The 18,613-nt window shown below is 41.0% G+C and overlaps 1 pseudogene; it reads left to right on the top strand.

Annotated features, from left to right (window-relative positions):
- Nucleotides 1–6,329: 6,329 nt before the first annotated feature.
- Nucleotides 6,330–18,613, top strand: part of LOC102959130 — a 98,969-nt pseudogene continuing 86,685 nt past the window's right edge.

Genomic DNA, 18,613 nt, shown 5'->3' with positions numbered 1-18,613 from the left:
CAGCAGATGGGGTCTTCAATGTGAAGATAATAGCTAGAGCCTTTCAGGACCTCCTAAAATAATGACAACCTGCAAATGACAAGCCTTCAAATGAGCAGTAGTTCATGTATCAGTTGATACTTACAGGAACCCAGTGAGGAAAATGTCAATGGGGATGTCATTCACATCCTACTTCAAGAAGTTCACTTAGAAGTATTTTTACATTTTATAGATGAGAACATTGGAGATAAGGAGTAAGTATCCACTTCCATTCAACCCAGTCAATGACACAAATTCTCACTGACCAGAAAATTTATAATTATTTTTTGTCAGTACCAATTCAGTTTTGTTTTTTGGGTTTTTTTTTTTTTTTAATGAAACATACACAGCTTGAGGAATCAAGGACATAAGGAGGTAAGGTAGGAATGGCACTTCGGTGCCTGGAAATTCCAAATTGATGATAATGCTTGGGGAAACCATACAACTGGCTTCAAGGGCTCTTAGGTGCTCACCTTGGCAAAATGCTCAACTCTCACAGTTTTAAAGACTTAGACCCCTAGCAGATGTCCCAAACCCTTGATATAGCTACTGTTATCACTCTACAGCAAAAGTTCACAAACTTGGGCTACATCTGAGGATCACTTGGGAAGTTTTTAACAAATACAAATGTCCAGTTCCCAAAAGATGTTGATTTAGTCTGGGGTAGGGCCCTGGCATCAGTATTAATTAAAAACCTCTCAGATGATTCTCATGGTCAGCCAGGGCTGAGAACAACTGGCTCACAGGCATCCTTGGCCTACAGCCACCATTAACGGTCAGGAATACTTCTCTACCTCTCTTGGGACCTGTCCTCTCAGGCTCCCTCTGATAATTCCTTCTATGAAGGCCTTCCAAAATAACCTTCTCGAGATTCTTTCCAATTAGCAAATATGAGGTTTTTCACAGGGAACAGAGAACAATAAGAGGACTACAGACAAAGGGAAATTTTGCATTATTACTTATTACTGAAAATTTATTTATTGCCCACAATGTGCTGAAAAAAGGATTTTGAGAATGCCTTATCTGGTTTTCAGCTGCTATGAACACAATTAGTCATGGGGTTTTATATCCCTCTATTTAACTGCCTGTGAAGTTAATAGGTAGATGCAATGCTGGAGTTGAGCTGGTTCAACTCTGAACTCAATATCCAGCTTTTAAAGAAATGAGAAGTTGGTGCCTCTAAGATTGCAAAAATCCAATTAAGTATCACTTTCCCCTGCTGCTAGATAGACTTAGACCCTGGAAGTAATGTTAACGATACCACATGAACATCCAGGACAATCACCATGCCTCTTTTACTGAAATCACACCCAAGCCAGAAATTAAACAGAAAGTGCAAGAATATTAATGCAACCCCCTGGCTTTCAGTTGTCAGACAAAATACTACAAGAGGTAGCTGATGATGTGGGCCAGACAAGAAATTTAAAAAGAAAAATGTACCATTATTCTGTTTTCTTTTTCAAAGAGGAGGCATTCAAGGTCAGCAAAACAGATTACATAGATATTTTCCCAAAAGATATCCTTTGGGATCCACCGCCCAAGCCTACGTGCCCCTCCATGCGTTCTCCACTGTAATTAAGATAGATGTGCTTTCCTGGGCTTTCGAAGTTGCTGACAGACAGCTCAGCTACCAACAAAGTGTAAATTGCCAAAGGCAGATGCTCAATGTTAGATGGTGCCCCAGGCAATGCCAGACTGTGCAGCTACACCTGGGACCTAGTCTGACTACAAAGCAGGGTGTTAAATTAAACAGTGTCAAGACAAATAAAATATGGCGCTTGATTTAGATTGCTGTTTTTCCTTTAAAAGATGGGGATGAAAGGGTACTCCCAAGACTGAGCAATTTCATCTGTCTCTTGGCTCCTGCTCCACCATGCCCTAGCAGTCAAACCTCCAAACTTCCTCTGGGAACTCTTTCCTCCTCAGAGTGACTTAAGATGGGCTTGTTTCCATTCCTGCTCTGAAACATGAGCCAGACTTTTCACATTGTAAGTAAAAGAAAATAGGGTGCCTGTGATAGACTAACTTGTGTTCCCCCAAAAGTCATATGTTGAAGTCCTAACACCCAACACCTCAGAATATGACTGTATTTAGAGATGGGGCCTTTCAAGAAGTGATTACATTAAAATGAGGCCATTAGAATGGGCCCTAATCCAAGCTGACTGCTGTCCTTATAAAAAAGAGGAAATTTGGGCATAGGAAATTTGGGCACATGAAAGAGACACCAGGGTTACACACACACAGAGGAGAGACCACATGAGGACACAGTGAGAAGACAGCCACCTGGAAGCCAAAGAGAGAGGCGCCAGGAGAAACCAAACCTGTCAACACCTTGATCTTGGAAACCAGCTCCAGAATGTAAGAAAATAAATATCTATTGTTTAAGCCATCCAGTTTGTGGTATTCTGTTATGGCAGCCCTAGCAAACTAATACAGCGGCCCCCCTACTATAATTAAGCATTGTATTGACATACAAATTGGAGAACACTAATTCTTTTTGTTGTTGAAGAAGACTGAGTGAGAAACTTCAAGAGTTCACTACATGAGGAGAGCTGGTATGCTCACCATAACGTCTTGAGCCACACCTGCTCATAAATATAAGGAATTCCTACTCGCCTTGGAAAGTGTTCTTGGGTGTTTGCTAGACTTTGAATGACCTGAACTCAATCACAAAAGTGACAGCTACTTCACAGACCAAAGCAATGCTCCATCTGGGCTGGTGGGGGGATGGGGAGGTGTCCCATAACCCTTAGCTCATCAGCGGCAAAAAAATGAGATAAAGCCAATTACTTCTGAGAACTTTAAGCTGAGGTGCCCTCAGAAGAGTCTGTTGTCATCCATGGAACTCAGGAAAAGCTGGGGGAGTGGGAAGCAACAGCCTAGTGCTGTGGAGATCTGGCCCCCACCTCACAAATGGCAAGAGGGCCTGAGAGAAGAATCCCTCAGAGACCTGTCACACACAAGTCCATTCAGACTCTGCATCCAGAAGGGGACCCCCACCGCAGACCCTAAAGTCACTTCTACAACACTAACAGCTCCTTACTGTATTACTGTAAACTGTATTACTATCTCATAGGGCAAAGGCACAAGCAATAGAAAGTGCCATCAGACTCAAACTTATCTATATTTACCAACCAAAAAATATCTGCCAGTCAAACATAAGTTCTAGTGACCTCTGCTCAGTGTTGGAGTTGGGATAAGGATGTGGGAGGGGTATGGCTGTATCTTATATCAGCCTAAATGACACACACACAGCAGAGTCATTACCATATTTAATCTCCCAAAGTATTGTTTCACAAGAGTTGCAGAAAACTTTCCTGACTTCCCATAATGAACAAGTCACAAGACAGGTTCACAGCTAGGCCCACTTCTTGCCATTAAGGGTCCCAATAGGGTCTCTTAAATGAGCTACCTACTCCACATGTCAAGTGACTTCTTTTCAACTTAAACAACTTTTTTTTTTTTTTTTTTTTTTTTTTTTAAGTAGGCTCCACCAGCAGCACAGGGCCTAGCATGGGGCTTGAACTCACGACCCTGAGATCAAGGCCTGAGTTGAGATCAAGAGTCAGATGTTTAACTGACTAAACCACCCAGGTGCCCCCAATTTAAACAACTTCTTCTTAAACTGTTCTACATTAAATTACATTAAAATATAAGCTGGCCTCATTTGGATTTCCATTATAGTTTTAAATATTATTCTTAGTTTTGGTTAATCCTCAGTTTGTCATCACTTCTAAACTTTAGTTTTCGGTTTCTGGACTCTACATTACTAGCTTACTCCTTAGATAAGAGGAAAATGGAACTCTGAATACATCAGAGAGGTCCTATTTGAAGGATACTTGAAGATCACCCTAAAAGGTCATTTTGTGGGGCGCCTGGATGGCTCAGTCGGTTAAGCACCAGACTTTGACTCAGGTCATGATCTCACAGTTCGTGAGTTTCAGTCCCTCATCAGGCTCTGTGCTGGCAACTCAGAGCCTGGAGCCTGCTTCGGTTTCTGTGTCTCCCTCTCTCTCTGACCCTCCCCCGCTCACCCTCTGTCTCTCTCTCTCTCTCAAAAATAAATAATCATTAAAAAAAAAAAAGAGTCATTCTGCGCTGTGCATACACACACACACACACACACACACACACAAGCATACATGCCCCATTTGCCAACTTTGAAAGTTAACTTCTCTGTATACAAGGCTTTCTTAAAGCAGAATCTCCTAGTATTATTTTCCTTGAGGAAAAAGTGCTTTATTTCTTTTTTAAAAAAAATTTTTTAATGTTTATTTATTGGAGAGAGAGAGAGAGAGAGAGAGAGAGAGAGAGATTGAGACAAAGCATGAGCAGGGGAATGGCAGAGAAGGAGAGGGAGATACAGAATCCAAAACAGGCACCAGGCTCCAAGCTGTCAGCACAGAGCCCGATGCAGGGCCCAAACCCATGAACCATGAGCTCATGACTTGAGCCGAAGTCAGATGCTTAACCAACTGAGCCACCCAGGTGTCCCAAAAGTGCTTTTTTCTTTGCCATTCTTGGAAATTAGTTGTTCTGAAACCCTTAATTTCAGAAGGAGGGGCACCTAAATTCTTTGAAACACGTTTTTACTGGTTTATAATTTCTTTTTGATTCAAGTCCCCTTTATTTGCTTGTTGATTCTCTACTACTTTCATCATTACTGGCATAGAATATGGCAGCAGCAAAGAGACAATTATCTCGGCAAACTGTCCCACAAACATCATCCATCTGACAGAAATTCTTTTCTCACTTTGCAAGCATCCTGACCACTCCTTCTCAAAGTTGGATGGCTTTTCTTAACAGATACATCCTCAGTTTCCAAGAATCCCTGTTCATTTATTTCCCCCAACAAACCATGTTCCTTCCGAGACAAAGCTGCATCATCCAATACATACCTTGTTAGTTTAACTAGACATATATATATATATATGTATATATATATATATATATATATACATATATATATATATATGTATTTTTTTATTTCCTTGACTTTATTGTGTTAATAGGGGTAGCTATCCTATTTATCTGAAATATACAAAATCTTCACTATGTTTTTTCTTAAACATTTCCTAGTTGTGATAATTCAGGTAAAAGATAAGATTGATCTCACTTGGGCATTACAAAAAAAGCCAATGGGAGAAATACTATTATGATCATTCTACATTAAGTATCTGAAGACTCATAAAAGGGAATGCATTTTCCCAGAGTAGTGTAGCCAGAATCCAAATCCAGGCAGTGGTACCAAAGCCTGCATTCTTTACTTCTAGTTTCAATATCATAACTGGGGAGGGCAGGATGTTTAAGTGATCAGATCAAGCAACTATTGATATAAGTAAGCTTAGGGATTGTCCAAACACCCAATACAATGTCCACTCAAGGCAACTGAAGGGAAGCATGACTGCATGGTAATTGGACAAGGAAACTGAAACTCAGTAACTGCATCATTCTATGTGAGGAAAGACAAAAGGAAGGTCATTACATCTGTTTGTTATTTATAAAAAAGAGTCAAAAAGAAAAACATCATCAGTGTGCAGTCAGCACTATCCAGGGGAGAGACTACTCAGGCCTAGATGCAGAAGTTTTATGAACATTAGTATGGCAGGCAGATGCCTTAGTGGACTTGGGAGCAGGAAGATGCCTCCAGACCAGCCAGGGAGGATCACACCAAACCTGATTCACCCCAGCACTACCCCAGAGACATGCAGGGCTACTCCAGGAGGAGTGAAATCTTCCTCAGGAAACCAAGGCCAGAAGTTGTTGAGTGAGCATCCCAGGAGCTATGAAAAGCATTTGGCATATGTTATCTCGTTTAATCATTTCAACAACCCTATGAAGTATTATTATCTCCAAATTAGGATATACTTAGATCTAAGTTCACACAGGTAAGAAAGAAATGCTTTGAACCCTGTACTTGAGGTAAATACACCTACTCTTTTGGGTTGGTTGGTTGTGTGTGTGTGTGTGTGTGTGTGTGTGTGTGTGTATCTGTAGGTAGTGAAATGGAGAATCCTGTGCCCCCAAACCCACTTGAGAGAATCCTGCAGTACTCAATAAACACAGCCCAGAACTCCCTCCATACATGGTTCCACAGGGGATCAACATGAGACTCAGTCTGCAGGAGAAACCAGAAAAGTTCATGTTCCACAAACAAGAAACTTAATGGAAAGACTGACCTGACTTGAATCACACTTGCACTGATCTAGAGCTTTTTCTAGATGACTTGGGAAGTTTTAAAATGCTGAGGTCTGTCCAAACCACCCTCCCCCCAGAGATTCTAATTTAATTGGTCCAGAGTATGGCACAGCATGTGGGATGTTGTAAAGCTCTTCAGTGGTTTCCAATGTGCAGCCAAGGCTGAGAAACACAAGGAGTCTTTCAAATTTCTTCATAAAGGAAAAGACTGGACTCCAGAAGCTGAGAGGATATATGCAAGAGAGGAGCACTGGAGGTTGGAAGGGGAGAGATTGGGATGGGGAGCGGAGCTAAGCTGGTCAAGAATAAAAGGTTCAGGGATGCCTGGGTGGCTCAGTAGATTAAGCGTCCAGCTTCAGCTCAAGTCATGATCTCGCAGTGTGTGGGTCCAAGCCCTGTGTCAGGCTCTGTGCTGACAGCTCAGAGCCTGGAGCCTGCTTCAGATTCTGTGCCTCCCTCTCTTTCTGCCCCTCCCCCCACTTGTGCTCTGTTTCTCTCTCTCTCTCTCTAAACTAAATAAAGATTTTAAAAAATTTTTTTAAAGAATAAAAGTTTCATAGCCCAGAACTGTTATCTTCCTTGCCTCAAAAAATTTTAAAGGGTCTGGCAAGAAATACTGAGTAAGAAGAGATATTATGTTTATTTACCAAACTGGCAACGCTGTATCAGTGAGAAAACCATGGTGAGGGCCCTCTCATCTATTGCAGATTGATGTCACACTCTATGACCTTTAGGGAAGGAAACTTGCAACTATGTATCAAGAGCCTCAACAATGCCCATAGCCTTTATATGGGCATAAAAGAAAGGTATCCAAGGATATGCACCAAATTAACAGTGGTTTTCTCTGGGTCATAGTATTTCAGGTGAATTTTATTTCTTTATGTTTTCATAGACCTCTTTGTTTTCTGTCTTTTACACAACGAGCATGTATTGCTTTTGGGCAAAACAACAAAATGTAAAAATAATGTTTTATTAAAAGTTTTGCATCTTTTTTAAATTTTCTAATATGTTTTTTATTTATTTTTGAGACAGAGAGAGACAGAGCATGAGCAGGGGAGGAGCAGAGACAGAAGGAGACACAGAATCCAAAACAGGCTTCAGGCTCTGAGCTGTCAGCACAGAGCCCGACACGGGGCTCGAACTCACAAACTGTGAGATCATGACCTGAGCTGAGGTCAGACGCCCAACTGACTGAGCCACCCAGGTGCCCCAAAAGTTTTGCATCTTTGACATGACTATTACACTCATGTATTTCCCACCACTTCCTCCCTATCACACCAATATTTCTTCTTTGGGCCCATAAATCATATGCCACCAGGTATAACTGCACATTGATTCCTGTAGAACTGAGCATGGAGCCCTGGACTGTGTTTCTCAAAAGGATATCTCAAACAAACAGATTTGGGGGCACAAGATTTTCCATTTCTCTGTTCTATAGATACACACACATACAAAAATAAAAGAAAAAAAAAACACATTTCAAAATGTTTCACTTAATAGGATTACCTCATTCCAAAGTCCAAACATTGATTAAGAACATGGACTCTGGAGTCAACAGTCTTGTAATCCAGGCAATGTGAACTCGGGCATATTAATATCCCTGTGCCTCAGCTTCTGAAAAGTGAAGTTGAGAAGAAAATCTACCCCAGGGGACAAGACATGATTTGCTTTGAGTTTAGTGGGTTTCAGCTCTTGTTCTGCCACTTGAGAGCTGTTCAACCCAGGACGCACCTCAGTCTCTCTGAGCTTCAGCTTCCTCATCAATAAGAGTGGAACGATCATAATAAACCTGTCTCTCTCACCTTAATGTGAGCGCCAACTGAGACAATGTATGAAAACTCTAAAGCAGTATGCAAATGTCAGTAACTGTTTTTACAAAAGTTTTTATTTCATTCTGTCAAATTTGATTCAGTCACCACCACTACCCCCACAATGACTGTATGGGAGCCAGGAACAGGGCTGCGTTGCTTGCATTTTTTAGGAAAGCAAAGAGGCTCAGAGCCTTCAACTCTCCTCATCACTGTCAAAACAAAGAAGTAACTTTGGCAGCATTTCAACCCCATGATGTGTGCTGAGCCCCAGGAACCTGGAAAGGCATGGCCATCCAGTCACACCCCTGAGGTGACTGCTGAACTTTATGGATTTTAAATAGAAACCAAACCACTTCTGCCTAGACAAGCTTTGCCGCCATAGTAGGCATGGATATAACTCTGCAACACTTGAGATTTTTTAAATGTCACATTTCTATAACTCTCTAAATCAAATGTAAACTGCTCTGAACACTCAGCCACCAAACACTGATAGGAACTTCATCTCTGTCATTGTATCAATGACCTACTCCCCTCTCTGGGATCTTAGAGATTCCCCAGCTAACAGGGCACCCAAGGTAAAGGTCATGGGCCCCAGTCCAAGGTAGCTTCTGCTTCCTGAAACTGCAGTCTAGCCCTAGAACTCCAGCTTTGAGCTGGATTCTGTTCTTATGGACTCAGGGAGACTCCTGGTCGAAGTGTGTGGAACGTAAGACCACAGACTCAGTATTGTAAACAAACTGTCATTTTCTAAAAATGGCTATACAGGGAGGCAAGATCAAAAGTTCTCACAGCCAGAGGCTGAACAAGCAGTATACCCACTTCCTTAACAGAGCAAAATTACAGACTTTCTCTTGCATCCTGGTACCAACTTAGTATCTGCTAAAGAATAGGTTTGTGGTTGGCAGAGAAGGGTCTTGGTAACTTGGGCAAGAGTAAGATGACTTCATACTACAGGGAGGGAGAAAGGAGGTGCCCTCTGGTCATGCCTCAGCAACTCACAACAGAGCTATTTGTAAGGGGTGTTGATAGCAAGACTTTAAAGAGGACACAGCATATGTCCAGTAAGACATTCAGGATCCACCGTTTTATTGAGATTAACATTTCCTCTCTCGGTTTATGTAAACATGAACTTTGTCTATTTCAGGGGTTGGGAAATCTTTTTAAAAATCCTCAAAGGACTACTTCCTGACAGGAAACTTCATAATTAAGCTGTTTCAAAATGGAGATTGAAGTTATGTGCTGGTTTCCTGTTCCCATCAGCCATCTCCCCCAAGCAGCTACAAAATTAGCTGTGCTACTCTCCTACTTAAAACCCACCACTAGCTTCCCAGTTGGAATAAAATCTAAATCCTTTCCATGAGGTGGTCTCTGTTACCTGAGTTTATCTCCTGTTGTTCTCTTCCCCCCCCCCGCCCCCCCCCCACAACTCTATCCACTTTGCTCCAGACACTCTAACCTCCTTGGTGTTCTTACAATACCCATGCATATGCTGCCTCAGAGACTTTGGACTTGCTAAAATGTTCTTACCCCCAGATATCTGCATAGTTTCTACTTAACTTCAGTCAGGTCTTCATTCAAATGTCCCCTTCTCAGTCAACACTTCCTTCATCTCACTTTCTAAAATATCAACCTATGCACACACACCCATGTATGCATGTACTTCCTAACCCTTTGCCACACTTATTTTTCTACAAGGTACTTACCACTAACATACCATATGTTTTACTTATTCATCTTTTTTTGTCTATTTTCTTCACTACTGGATCCTCAGTTACCTACCATAGTGCCTAGCATATAGTAGGTGCTTAACAAATATTCACTGAATGAATGAGTGACTTCATGTGGCTGCCTACTCATTACTCAGGTCTCAACTCAAATTTTGCCTCTTCTAAGAGGTCTTCCCAACCATGCCAACTTAAAGATGCCCAATCTACCCACATACACTAGTTTGTACTCTTTTTAGCACTTATTAATTTCTAGATTCTCTTATTTGTTTGCTTATAGATTTATAGTCTGTATCCCGACCCTAGAATGAGAGCTTTCTGAGGACAGAGGCTTTGTCTACCTTGTTTACAACTATATCCTCGACACCCAGAATAATTCTGGGCATCTTAGAGCGTTTAATAAATATCTAATGAATGAATGGCAAAATGAAAAAGACGTGAGCAGGTGCACAAATTGGCCTTCTGAGTGAAGTTGTTGGATATAAACTAATTCATTTATAGGGGAACTAAATTCTCAGTAACATTTCTGTCATATTCTTAACAAATTTACAAGTTAGGATTGTGAAGACTCCTCTCCATGGGCCCCATTCCCCTAATAAGTAAACCGTGGTAATTGGACTAGATATAGAATGACAGGCCCTTCTGCTTTGAACAAAAATAAAAGACCCTCATGGACCTTATATTCTAACAAAGGACATAGACAATAAGCAAATAATCACATGTGTGGTGAATATGTGCATGGGGCTTATAAGCATATAACACAGAGCTCAATCGGGTTGGGAGGCAGATGTGGTTATGAAAACTCTGCTTTGAAGAAGATATTTTAAGTATTTGTGCTGAGACTTGAAGTAGCTAGTAAAGGGGGATAATGGAGGAAGGTTGGGAAAGCAGAGGGAGCAGCAGGCAAAACACTGGGGTGGAAGAAAGCCCTTCATGTTAGATTCAGAGGGTAGCAGGTGCAGCAGAAAAGGTAGGCAGAGCCAGATCATGCAGGGCCTTGTCGGTTATGGCAAGGATCTGGGATGTTATCTTACGTGCAGTGGGAAGCCTTTGAAGGGACTTAAATAGGAGGATATCATTAAAAGATCATCTACCTTCAGGACAGATTGAGAATAGATGGGAAGAAGGTGACACTGAGGTCAGCAGACCAGTTAGGAAGCTGGGGCAATAACCTAGGAGCAGGAAAATCCTGGACCAGGGTTGCAGTAGTGGGATTCCAGAAGAATAAGGAGGACCTGGTGATTGACAGTTGACAAAAGATAAAAAGAACAAAGTTGCAAAGAAGACTTGGCATTTCTTCTTTATGCAACTTGGTGGATAGTGTTACTTACTGACATCAGGATACCACAGAGAAAATCAGATTTGAAGAAACATATGGTAAACTCAATTTGGACCAAGTAAGCATCCAAGTAGAGAAGCCAAATAGGTAGTTGGATAAACGGGACTGGAGCTCAGTAAAAGCCTAGGCTCTGTTGTCTCCTAGGTGGCAAGATGAAGATTGCAAGATTCTAGAAGATTCTAAGAGCCAGGATTAATCCAACAATCAGCAACTTGACCTTTAGCTCATGTTGGGAAGTTTCCTTAAAAGCAAAGAGGCTTAGGGTCCTTAATAGGTTCTCCCATATGCCTAATAACAACCAGGCAATGATCTATCCTGGGTTCTCTAACAGTAGAAAAAATTTTTTATCAAACAAAGATCCACATGTCATTGTGGAATTGAATTATAGCAGCTTCTATTTATTGAACCAATACTATGTGATAAGCCCTTCACAGTTGTAATATGGAGATAATCACTGTTAGTAGTTGTTGATATAGCCCTCAGTTATTGTTGCACATGATCTCACTCAATCCTCAAGACAACTCTTTGTGGTAGTCATGATGATCTTTTCCATTTTATACATAAAGAAACTAGGTTTCAGAAAAGTGAAGGACTTGCCCAGATTATTCAAGGAAGGAATGGAAATGCCATGATGCAAAACCAGACTTGTCTGACCAAGCCCTACTCCTAATCCAGGCAACAAGTTTCCAGAAAGTTAATCTAACAGATGGTCTTTTTCTTTCCCTGAGGCTTAGGAAATAATATCCAAGGCAAAAGAACTAATCGTTCTGATTAGCTCCTGATTATCCTGTCCATTCTGTCACTTCATACTAAGAAGTGGGGTCTGGAAAGATGCCATTAGCAGAAAAAGGTATACTTTACAATTATAGGGTAGAACTGCCAAAAACCAAAGCTCTCCAGCCATGTAATGTTCTCCTATATGAAAGACAGCATATGGTCCTCTGGAGCCCAGGGCCAAAAACAAGTCCATATCACTTATTTTTCAAATCCTCACACATGTAGGGGAAGTGTGGGCCAACAGAAAATATTCTCAGTACTTCAATGCAGCAGTAGGAGAGTGTCAGTTCCTTGGTAGGTAACCTTGGGCAAGTAACTTAATTTAAATGTTACTTTTCTCATGTGTTTAATGGGGCTAATAGTGGTATTACTTCATATCAATAATATCCTACCATTATATAGGGCTTAATACAGACTAGGCACTATTCTAAGCACATTATATATATTAACTCATTTAATCATTTCCACAACCCTATGGGAAAGGCTGAGTAGGACTTATGATTATCCTCATATTGCAGAAGAGTAAATGAGGCACAGAGAGTTAAGTCATTTGCCCAAGGTCACACAGCTAGCAGTAATACAGCTGAGACCAAACCCAAGCAATCTGAGAATGTCTCACCACCAAATCATACAGCGTCTTCATGTTATGAGGATTAAATGAGATAATGCATGTAAAGTATTTTTAGCACAGTACCTGGTAGATAGTAAGTGCTTAGTTAATGCTATGCCATTATTTTTATTGTAATCATCATCATCATTTAAAGACTGAAGCAGAAGATAGCGTTTAAAACTGAGACATAACAACACAACACCAAAAAGCAGACTTCCAAACTTTTTAGAAGTGTCTTATAAAAAAAGAAACACTATTTGCAAGACAGGATCTTAAAACCCAATCTAGAAGGATGGCACTTTTTTTAAGCATCCCATTTACGCAAGCAGCTCGATAAATGTCAAGGGAGCTGAACAGCACTGCAGACCAACCACAGAGGGAATTCCCTCGTAAAAGCCTCAGAACCATTTGGAGCACAGTCAGCAGGAGATCAGCAGCACACTCATTGTTGCCATCTCCACCTCCCTACCTGATGAATTAAGAAACTGCCGCATCCTTTTGAAGAAGGAGAAGAAAATAAAACTAATTAGAAAAGCCATATATTGCAATGAGAAGCCTGCTTTAATGCTAAAAGGGATTCCTATTATCCAGAAGGGATAAGAAGGATTACAGAGCTGAGTGGAGGCTTTGATGATTTTCCCACTGTGGGCTCCTACTCCTCAAAACCTAATGACTCCATCTCAGAAGGGACTTTGCAACAAACACTTTTAAAGCAGGTTCCCCCACTCACCCTGCTCTTCTCATTCATGTAACACAATCCCTAAATCTCTCATGTAACTTGTTTGTCTCTTGTCACACATGTCTCTCTAGAAAGGCACATATCCCCAACACCTACTAGATTTTCAAAAAATATTTGCGAAATAAAAGAGAATGAAATTTCAATCTCTACTCACACCTCATCTCTGAAAAACATGTAAGTGTCTAAATGTACAATCCAGAGCAATCACCACAAAAATCCCCTCTCCTCTCTTCTTTCTACTCTAGCATAGTGCTACCCAAAGGAAATATACTACTAGCCACCTAGCAGTAATTTTAAATTTTCAGTTGTACATTTTAAAAAGTAAAAGGAAACAATCATAATTAATGTTAATAATATATTTTGTTTATTTAAGCTAATATATTCAAAATATTACCAAGATATGATAAATATTTAAAAGCTATCAATGAGATCTTCTACTATTTTTTTTTTTCTTTTTGGTTCTAAGTGTTTAAAATCCAGAACATCTTACCTTCACAGTACATCTCAATTTGGACTAGCCACATTTCAAGCCCTCAATGGGCACATACGGCTGGTTGGCTGCTATGTTGGACAGAGCAGCTCTAGCACCTTAAACCTCTCAAGAGCCTTCCTCTCTATCTCAGGAAAGCTCATACTCTCTTTCTCTCTCTTTCTCCCTGTCTCTCTGCACTTCCTGCTCCCGTGGCCTAGAATTTTTGCTCCACCCTTAATAGGCACCTTCTCATGGTCCAGATCTCCAAGCCATATTATTTATTGCCTATTGGTTGTTTAAGTGATGTCACCGTCCATTAGAATATAATCCCCATGAGGCAAAGACCTGATAGTATCCCCAGAGCCCAACACAGCGTGTGACTATTTGTGAATGAATAAATGAATGAATGAATGGATGAACAAATGAATCCATTAGATCCATCTCTTCCCTCCTTTGTACTAAGTCTTTTCAGAAAACAAAGACCCACCTTACTTCTAGCACTCCCCTGGGAAGTGTGAATCATGTTAGGTCCTGGCTGCTTTTGTTCAGGGTCTTAATCATCTTTGGGCCAAGAACACTTTGGTAGTCTGTGACACCCATAACTCATTTCTCAAAATAAAATAACGCATAAAATAATATTCACAGAATTACAAAGGAAATTCATTACATGTAATTACATTTGGCAAATTTTTCTTAGAATTGTGTATGGTAGTATAGCACTTTCTTTTAATGTTTATTTATTTATTTTGAGATAGAGAACACAAGCAGGGGGAGGGGCAGAGGGAGAGAGAGAGAGAACGAGAGAGAGAGAGAGAGAGAGAGAGAGAGAGAGAATCACAAGCAGGCTCCATGCTCAGCACAGAGCCTGACACAGGGCCCAATCCTATGACTGTGAGATCATAACCTGAGCTGAAATCAAGAGTCGGACACTTAACCTGACTGAGCAACCCAGGTGCCCCAGCACTTTTTATTAGTGTACTAAATAACAAGATCTAGCAGTGAGTCTAATAACTTCCCTAATTTTGAAGTTGTTCTAAGAGTACATGCTTTATTGAGAGATCTGACAAACTATAATGTGATACGAAAATATTTGTAATTCTTACGGGTGGAAGAGCTCTAGGTGTTGCTAATATCACTGTATTCCTAATAGAAGTAAATGCTACATTTCAGTTAGAGGTTAGGGAAAACAAGGATAGTTTTTTTCCCCATCAAAGTTCACAGACTCCTTTGAATTCTATTCACTTCCTGGCATCCATGGACTCCAGGTTAAGAGCCTCTATGGTAGGTAAGAGTCTAGCCCCTCAATTTTGTCCTTTTTTCCTCAGAGTGAAGGATTGAGAATGCCTCAATGCTCCTTTTCCACTGCAGTCTAAGAGCAGCAGGTAAGGGTACTGCTGATGCTTTAAAAATAAAAGCATTCTATTCAAGTATCATACACACTGGTGGGAAGCATCAACTTCAGATTTATATTAGCCTGGCTTTGTCACTGCCTAACTCTGGCCAAGGGTAATTGTTAGCCTCTTCGAATCTCGGCTCCTTCACCTGTAAGACAAGGTTGAGACCTTCTACTCACAGGATGGGCTGCAGGATGAAGTACAATAACAGACTTACTTACCAAAGCCAGTGTGCACTCAGGGGATGTCGCCCATAGTGCTGTTGATGTTTCTACTGGCCCATCCCTACTTCATGCCCTTCCTCTAATAACAGCTTCAGTATCCAGCAGGACCTCCACACTAAGTTTCTTGAAGTTGACTAATCAGCACCACTGGCCACCTTTTGCTCTGCTCTCCAGTCATTCTCCCTTTGGCTCCTGTCAGGCCACATACTTGGGTGGGGAAAGGAATTAGAATTACCCAGGCCTGAACTGGCATCCTGGAGGTCTACAGACAAGTGAGGCTAGTCAAGTTATTTTGTTCCTCGGGGCCTCACATTAACATGCATGGTAATAGGCTTCCTCTATGGAGCCACAATGAAGATTCAGTGAACACACACTTTTGTTTAATAAATGTTAACTGTCTTCTCTTAGATGTTTCTTCAAATGGAAATTAATTACTAAGAAAAGCATTCAGGTAGGGCAGAAGTTGCTGAGAGAAGGATAAAGAATGAGGAAGTAGCCATTGTGTGGAACTTTGCCACACAAAGTTCATTTCACTTTCATCAATTCTGTTTTTTTTTCTGAGTTTAAGTTTTCCAGCCACAAGCTTTCAACCAAGTATCTACATTTGAAAAGATAAGATTCCCCAATAAGGAGATAAGAAGCCCTCTATCCCTACCTCAATCTAGACTGTGCTCCTGGCAAGTGGAATAGTGGCTTTGCTTTAGGAGAGAAAGAGGGAATTCAGATTGTTCTGAAGTATGACCAAAAATACCCCCATATAAAGCAAAATGACCCACCCTAAGCTGTCCTGTAGCCCAGGGATTTTTTAAGGATTTCCATGTAGAAGATACGAGAGTATAGAGTCTAGTTCTCAGGGGCCAATCTCAGTACTGTGAGCATTCCCCAACTATAACCACCACCTCCCCACACTGCCTCCCCCACCCCCGGTGCATTCTCAAGACTAGTGTGGGCTTAGAGTCAGACAGGCCTGGATTCATGTCAGCTCAGTCACTTACCACCTGGATGAACTTTAACAAGTCAATTTTTCTCCCAGCCTCAATTCTTCTCATCTGTTAAAAAAAATAATGTTGTTGTGGAGGTACAAGGAGGACTAGAGATTCTATAGATAAAGTTCCTGGCACACAGTAGGTATTCAGTAAACAGCAAATATTATTATGTAATGTGAACCACAAGAATTGAAAAGAGGAATACAGTGTCTGAAAAGGGAGGTGAGGCCAATCAAGATACAAAGAAGGGAAGGAAAAAATCAAAATGAGAGACCATATTGCTGAAGTCATTTCAGCTTGTTCGGTGCTACTGTCAAGTAAATGATGATGCAGGGATGATTAGAAGGTAATTTTATGTAATACAAAAACAACTTATTCATTGAGCACAGCACAGAGCAAGAGATGAGAACCGACATGCACAGGAGGTCAATTACAGATATCATTCCCAGAGTCAGAACAGGTCTCTTATCACATGTCACATCCCACAACAGACCAGCCCCACCCTCCCTGTGCACATCCTTGCTCACCAAGGCAAAGTCCCTCTGTTTCACAAAGCGATGACAACAATCAAAATGTCAGTAAAAAAATTACTGAATTGTCACTATTTCTTTGGCGATGTTATTTCTAACCTTTGAATGTTTCTTCCCTGGCTTTTGGGATTCTTATAACCAGTGACAGTGTAAAGCCCTAAGTACCCATGATAGTCATTAATTGCTCATTACTTAACTCCATTCCCAAATTCTCTTCTCCCTTGGAGATATAAATAGGAAGGTATCAGTGCCAAATGGTAAAGAGGAGGCTTGATTTTGTTCTCATCCTCCAGCAAAAGTCCTGGGAAGCTCTGTTCTCAATGAATAATATCTCTCCTTCTCCTTCTCCTTCTCCTTCTCCTTCTCCTTCTCCTTCTCCTTCTCCTTCTCCTTCTCCTTCTCCCCCTCCCCCTCCCCTCCCCCTCCCCCTTCTTCTTCTTCTTCTTCTTCTTCCCCTTCCCCTTCCCCTTCTTCTCCTTCTCCTTCTCCTTCTTCTTCTTCTTCTTCTTCTTCTTCTTCTTCTTCTTCTTCTTCTTTCTACTCCCTACACTGCCCCCCTCCCAAGTCACACTCTCTAATTTCCTCCCAAGACAGGTAGATCGCTTACCAGGATTCTATGAAAGAGAACCAGGCCTAGGACCCACAATAACAAAAGAAGAACAGTGGAGACATGACATCAGTTCCCACCATGAGCAGCAAATCATCCTGGATGCTGGGGGAAAAGATAATGGTAGCCTACCAGATACCTACAGTCTACTTCTTATACACAGTGAAGTCAAATACCTTTGCTTAACTCAGAATACAAGGTCCCCACAATCCACCCCAACCCTCACTTCCAGCCCCATCTTTCACCCTCTTTGCTACCACAACACACATTAGACCCTAGAATCACCTCAAGGTCCTGGTGATTTACATGAAGCCATGTGACATCTGAAAATGTGGGATAAAGCAGAGTTTGAAACCAGCACTACCATTTATAAGTTGTGTAACTTAGGCAAATCTCTTAACCTCTCTGGACCTCAGTTTCCTTAGTTGTAAAACGTGGATGATAATACGTTTTACATAGGTTTACATGAAGGTTAAATGAGATGACACATGGTAAGCGCCTGATATGTGAATGACAGAAAATTCCCACTAGATGCCCATCCCCCCACACTAGGTTAGACGTGGGTAAGAATAAGGGAGAAATAAACTTGCTGTTATTTTTTTTTTTCCTTAGGGTGCCTGGGTGGCTCAGTCAGTTAAGTGTCTGACTCTTGATGTCGGCTCAGGTCGTGATCTCGTGGTTGTGAGATGGAGCGCTGTGTTGGGTTCCACACTTAGTACAGAGCCTACTTGGGACTCTCTCTCTCATCCTCTCTCTGCCTCTCCCCAGCTCACACACCTGCTCGCTCTCTCTCTCTCTCAAAACAAATAAACTTAAAAATAATAATAAATAAACTTTAAAACAGAATTTTAAAAAACTTTTTCTCTCTTATTAATATACCAATAAGATTCGTTGGTGTCAACAACCTTTAATAATGCAAATCACCACTGTGAGCATTGTTTATCAATTTCCATCTTCATATGAATTATTTAAATAAAAACAGTACCTTCCAGAGTTTGATATTTCAGCATTGTGATTACAATGCAAAGGAGCAAGGTTATTTTTTTTTTAACTATTTAGAAAGGAAGCAGATGGCAAGGAAGAAGTTTGGACATTCAGAACACAGCAACTGGGTGTCTGAAGGTCAGGGTTAGATAGTGGGAAAAGAAAAGTACAAGAATAGAAGAGGGGTAGAGGAAGGACGA

The sequence above is a fragment of the Panthera tigris genome, chromosome A2, assembly GCF_018350195.1.
Source record: "Panthera tigris isolate Pti1 chromosome A2, P.tigris_Pti1_mat1.1, whole genome shotgun sequence".
Lineage (NCBI taxonomy): Eukaryota > Metazoa > Chordata > Mammalia > Carnivora > Felidae > Panthera > Panthera tigris.
Note: the sequence above shows the minus strand (reverse complement) of the source record. Positions and strands in the feature narration are given on the sequence as shown.